Source organism: Triticum dicoccoides, chromosome 7B (assembly GCF_002162155.2).
Source record: "Triticum dicoccoides isolate Atlit2015 ecotype Zavitan chromosome 7B, WEW_v2.0, whole genome shotgun sequence".
Lineage (NCBI taxonomy): Eukaryota > Viridiplantae > Streptophyta > Magnoliopsida > Poales > Poaceae > Triticum > Triticum dicoccoides.
Genome location: NC_041393.1, coordinates 366,179,528 through 366,186,491, shown reverse-complemented (window position 1 = coordinate 366,186,491; position 6,964 = coordinate 366,179,528).

Here is a 6,964-nt window from a genome sequence, read left to right as displayed (position 1 = left end):
CGGGTTCGGCCCGGGGGCGGGCCGGATCTGGGCCCGGTGGGCTGCGGTGGCGGGGAAGAGAGAGAGAGGGTGACGTGGCGGGCTCCCATTGGCTGGGGCGGCGGTGGCGGACGTGTCCGGTGTCGTTCGGATGTGTCCAGCGCGCGGAGGAAGACGAGGCTAGGGTTAGGGGTAGGGTTTGATCCGGAAATTCGGGGGAGGGTGTGTTTATATAGGTAGAGGGAGCTAGGAGAGTCCAAATGAGGAGCGGTTTTCGCTCACACGATCGTGATCGAACGACCGAGAGCATGGAGGGGAGTTTGCTGGGTTAGCGGGCTGATTCGGAGGGTTTCTGGGCTGCAAGACAAAAGGGACTTTCGGGGGATGCGGTTAACCGTTGGAGTATCAAACGGACTCCAAATGGCACGAAACTTGACAGGCGGTCTACCGGTGTTGTACCAAGGCCGCTTGGCAAATCACGATCCATTCCAAGAATGTTTAACACCCACTCACGACAAGAGAAAAAAGAGGACGCCGGAGGATATAGGAGTGCCTGATCGCAAAACAGACAACGGGGAAAATGCTTGGATGCATGAGACGAACATGTATGCAAAATGAGATGCACATGATGACATGGCAAAATGCAACACGCAAGCAAATGACATGGAAACGACGGCGAATAAATGGAGGACACCTGGCGCATCAGATCCGGGGCGTTACAACACTCCTCCACTAACAAGAGATCTCGTGCCGAGATCTTAGGACCGAGGCGGAAGGGAAAAAGGATGAGGTGAAACAAGAGCTGAAGAGAGAAGAACAAAGTTGAGAGCACTGGGTAGGAAAAAGGAATGACGAGTATGACGAGAATTGAAAGCTCACGAAATCAGATAGACTATGAAACCTCTCCTATTAGAACGAGATAAGAAAAGGAATGAATAAAAGAATTTGGGCAGCACTCCGACTGAAAATGGAAGGAATAGAACATGAACTTCACAAGACGGGATGGCACTTGATGAGATAAACAATGCAATGCCTCCGGAAGAATTAAAAGAATGGAATGAAATGAACTTAGAAGGAAGGATTGAATGGAGATGTTGAGGAAAATCAACCACAAAAGAATAAGCTTGATGTGGACTTATCAAAAACATCTCAAAACTTGAGGTGAAATTATGCCACACCCAAATGCTTGAATATCTGAGAAGAACAAAGAAATGCAAAACTCCACTTCAAAAGAATACGGAGAATTAATTACACTTCGAGACGCCAGAGGAAAAGATATTTGAACTCCACCAACAAAATCTTGATGAACTCTTGAAGAATGAATTAAATCATGAAGAACCACCCTGAAGAACTCTGGTGACAAAAGGATGATGAGATAGAATGAAGGATGAAAGAATAAGATGAGCCTTGCGGTGATTTAGATGGAGGTTCCGACGAAATGACCGAGGAAATTTGAACTCCAGAAAAGAAAAGATGAAAACACTTGGAACCGAGAGATTATTCATCATGAACAAACTCCGAAGGAAGGGATTAATCACTTCGAGGAAATAAGAATAATATTTATTGTATGCTTATCCTTCATCAGATTAAATTGATGACAAGCAATGGATTTTGCATACTACTTATTCTTCTTGAAAAAGATTGAGAAGTGGCATATCGTGAACTTGAGAAGGTCTTACTGAACCACCAGTATGATTGGAAAGAACGAATGGATTAAAAAGATAATCAAGGAAACAGAATCTTGAACGAACCATCATAAGAATTCAAAAAAGACTGATGAAAGAGAAAGAATCACCAGGAAGAATTAGCAGGACAAATATGCTAGAGGGGATTTAGATGCAAAAGAACGGGAAGAACTCGAACTGATTAAAGAGCACTTGAATGAAGCACCGAAATAATTGGATAACTGTAGCTGAAATGTGAGGACTAAGAATTCTTTTGGGATGATGGCCTCCGGTGAAAAGAAACGGGAAAACAACTCCTGACATACTCCGGATTGGTAAGAAAAGAACATCTGACAAATGGAATATTTCGAGAGGACAACATGAAGCTAGAACCACGAATCTTCGGGAGAACGGGCAAGATTTAGAGGAAAAACTCTTCTTAGGTCTTCAAATGACGACGAGAAACACCACCAAAATTACTGAGATACTCCGGAAGAATGAAAAGCGAAAAGGTTGAGCCAACAATGAAATGATTCGGAATCGATCTTGGGAAGGGCATGTGAATGATGGGATCCATTCTTACATCACACTTAATAGGAATTTGAGAATAGCTCCAGGAAATTAGAAGAGTCAGGTAAGTTCCTGGGAAAAGACCTGTGGGTTAGGGCCCACTAAAGAAAACAACTTTGAAAAGGATTGTTAAACAGGTAGATGATGCACCGAAATAATTGAAATATTTGAATGAGGTGATAACCTCGAATTAATACAAACACAGATGAATCTCCTGAGATGTCTTCTGAACTCCAAAATGATTGAATGGCGAGAGGCAAATGCGCAAGGAGAACACTTGATCCAAGGAAAAGAATGTGATCAACACGAAAAACTTGAATTGAATCCACCGGAAAGAAAAAGAGTTGAAGAATGTCCATGGAGACGAGAATTCACCGGTTGAAATGATTGAGGGAAGACTGAAGAACCTCCGTACGAATGAAAATTGATGCTCGAAAGGGACTCAGGCTCCGGGAAGAAGAGGGTGGGAAGGCGGGAAAACAAAGGCAACTCTGAAGGGGAAACCGACGAATCTCTTGAAGAGAAAAAACACCGGTTGAAAGAAGGCAAAGGCTTCACATGAGTAGGATGGATACTCGATTACGGACTCCGGCTCTGAGGAGAAAAAGGGAGGGTGGGTGGGAAAAAGAAAGACAACTTCAGATGGGGAAAACAACGTCGATGAGAAAGAACCGAGGATTGAACTTAAAGATGAAGAGGCTCGAGTCAACTTGACGAGAAATGCACCGGATGAGAAGAGGTGAGAACCAATGATCGGAAAACCAACTGCGTGATCCAAAAGAAAGTTTGAAAGGGAAGAGGAGTAATTCAAAACACCTACATCAAGATTCCGCACCAGAGCGACAAAGGGACTGAGGAGTAAAAAGAATTCCTACTCTCCGATATAACTAGACTCAGAAATCAGTTTTCTTCTAGACTCAACAACGGCCAAACTATACGATCAAATAAGGGGGCTCCTAGGGTCGGTCGAGGCTCTGATACCAACTTGTCACGTCCAAGATGCGACGCTATCCTAAAGGAACTCAAAGGTCCCACCAAGGATAGAAGCGCATCTTGAAGACGCTTTTGCAAGGTGGATATCATTACATCAACATTACATAATAGATAGGGATACATACATAAGGCATACAATGCCACACGAATACAACATCACAATACATAAGAGCAACATCCGACTACGGATGAACACAAACAGAAACTCAAACGACATCCGCCCTGCTAGCCCAGGCTGCTGACCTGGAACCTATCCCCTGATCGAAGAAGAAGCAGAAGAAGAACTCCAAAACAAGCAAACATGGCTCTCGCGTCATGGTCATCGCATAACCTACACCTGCAACTGTTGTTGTAGAAATCTGTGAGCCACGAGGACTCAGCAATCCCATTACCATGGGTATCAACACTAGCAAAGCTTAAGGGGAAAGGAAGGGGTAAAGTGGTGAGGTTGCAGCAGCGACCAAGCATATATGGTGGCTAACATACGCAAATGAGAGCGAGAAGAGAACAAACAGAACGATCATGAAGCTAGCAATGATCAAGAGGTGATCCTGAACTCCTACTTATGTCAAACATAACCCAAAACCGTGTTCACTTCCAGGACTCCACCGAAAAGAGACCATCACGGCTACACACACGGTTGATGCGTTTTAATTCGGATCTGGTGTCAAGTTATCTACAACCGGATATTAACAAATTCCCATCTGCCACATAACTGCGGGCACGGCTCTCGAAAGTTTAATACCCTGCAGGGGTGTCCCACTTAGCGCATGATAAGCTCTCGCGATCAATGAAGGATATTCCTTCTCCCAGGAAGACCCGATCAGTCTCGGAATCCCGGTTTACAAGACATTTCGACAATGGTAAAACAGGACCAGCAAGACCACCCGATGTGTCGACAATCCCGATAGGAGTCGCACGAATCTTGTTCTCAGGACACACCGGATAAGCTAAGCGTACAGATACCGACGTAACCCAAGTTGCCAAGGGATGGTCCCGCACGGTGCTCTAGTTTGGACCAACACTTAGACAAGCATTGGCCCGGGGGGCTAAAATAAAGATGACCCTCGGGCTCCGGAAACCCAAGGGAAAAAGGGCTAGGTGAGGCAAATGGTAAAACCAAGGTTGGGCCTTGCTGGAGGACTTTTATTCAAAGCAAACTTTCACGGGGGTCCCATAAATCACCCGACCGCGTAAGGAACGCAAAATTCGGGAACATGACACCGGTATGACGGAAACTAGGGCGGCAAGAGTGGAACAAAACACCAGGCATAAGGCCGAGCCTTCCACCCTTTACCAAGTATATAGATGCATTAATAATATAAGAGGTATTGTGATATCCCAACTTAATCCTGTCCACCATGGAGCAATCTTCAACTTCACCTGCAACTAACAAGGATGTAAGAGGGGCTGAGCAAAAGCAGTAACATAGCCAAGCAACGGTTTGCTAGGAAGGGTGGAAATGTTAGAGGCTAACATGGCAATTTGGGAGGCTTGAAGAGCAATTGAATAGGAAGCACAGCAAAGCGATAGAACGAAGCAACTAGCATATCAATGGTAGTAGTGAGATCCAAGGTGACGGTCATCTTGCCTGAAATCTCGCAAGGAAGATGAACGAGTCCATGAAGAAGATGAAGTCACAAAGACAAACCTAGCGTAGACGAACGAATCCTCACGATCGCAACAAAACTAGAACTATCGAGAAGAAGCACACAGCATAGTAAACACCCCACACATATACATGACATGATGCACAACCAAGCATGATGCAAGACAATACTACATGAAGCTACTCATAGCAAGAAATGATGCAAACCAGAGCAACACATCAAAGCAAGTTTAAATGAGGCTGGGAACAACATATAACAAATCCGTAAGTCCTCATATGCAAATTTCGAAATTGGTCCAGATATGAAGAAACCTTATGTTCAAGTTGTTAAACATCAAGTTAAGATGCAAGAAGATGATCTACATGAGATTCTAGTCAAGTTACATATAAAGTTCATTTAATTCGGAGCTACGGCCTAGAAGATATGAGCAAAACAAGTTAAACATGGCATTGATGCAAAATGCATACAAACATCAAGTGAACACTCTCCAAACATGGATGCAACAAGGTAATATGAAACTACATGCAATTCTAAGCAAGTTTCATATAGAGCACACTCAAAACGGAGCAAGGGTTCAACACATACACTCTACACAAGGTTAAACGGCATGCTGTCCAAAACAGCAACTAGGCATATTGCAAGCACCAAAATAATATGCTACACACCTCAACATAAAAACAAAAGGCATGTACATGATGTACAGGTAAAGCACGACAAAACATGAACACCGAGCCATCTCCAGAAATCAATAGAACATGCTCAAAAACACATGGCAAGATTGCAAATAATAACAGTTTACAGGCTTAGCAGAAATAACATCAGGTTGCAATGTTTAGATCCATCAAACAACATGCTACAGGAACTTATCATGGCAAACAAAGGCATGTCAAGCTACTAATAAATGCATGGAACAAAAGTCCTTTACAGACCATGAGCCAAAAAGGAACAGAAGATATGATTGCACCCATGTAAACATGGCAAGTTATATGACAGATTCAAACATGGCAGGAACAACGATAAGTAGGCATGTTGGTGAGCTTGTACCACTCACCACTGAGCAATACAAGGCATGACAGGGTAACCAACAGTAAGAAGACATGTTTATGAAGCTAAGAATGGCAAGAGAAAGTTCATAGGATGCATCGATCACTAGCAAAGCTCATGGCAACACTGAACTTAATGTTAACAGGCTGACAGCAACATTATATAGCAAGTTTGGAGCATGATATGAACAATCGACAGGAAGCTATAAATGCAACCAGGGGCATGGATGGATTGATCATGAGATTTATAACAAAACATCCTTAGTGAACATCTCCAGATTATGCAAGGAATGACTTGTAGCAGCAGGTTTACATAGCATCACAAAATAACATATTCAGCCTAGCAAAACAGCAACAACAAGTACCCTACTTCACATGCTCGATGCACTCACTGCAAGACTCACAAAAAAAGATGAATTGCACCTCTGTAAAGATGGAATTCTGTAGTTCAAAAAACATGTAGATCTCATGCTCATAGGATGCACATATCAAATGCAACAAAAATGACAAAACATCAAGTTCTGTTAATAGACAGCAGTTAACATCATATAGCACTCTTGCAACGATGATTAGAGCATCAAGATGGACTCAAACTAACATGTCACAATGGAACAAAATGAAGAGCATCTCATAGTGAATATTTTGATATATTATACATGCAAAACGGTTCTATGGGCATGGAGATACGGCACGATGAACAGAGCAATATAATGCAAAAAATACAGGACTTAGCAAAATATTACCCTCTAAGAAAAGTCAACGGCGGCGGGGATCTCGCCGGAACTTTGCCGGAGAAGGACGAGGACGACCGAAGAAGCTCGAGGAGGCGAATCCGGGCTGGATCTCGCCGGATCCGGCCGGATCCCGACGAGGGAGGGCGCGGGGCGTGGTCTGGCGAGCGGGGTGGCGAAGGCGGGGGCGCTCGGGCCCGAGGCGGCCCGGGGCGGGCTCACGATGGGCCCCGGCGGGCCTGGCGGTGGGGTGGAGAGAGATGCCGGCGGGGACACGGGCGCAGGGGAGGCGTCGATTGGGTTCCCGGGACCTGAGGCGGCGGCGAGGTCTCCGGGCAGCAGGCGACGGAGGTCGCCGGAGGGGCGCGGCGGCG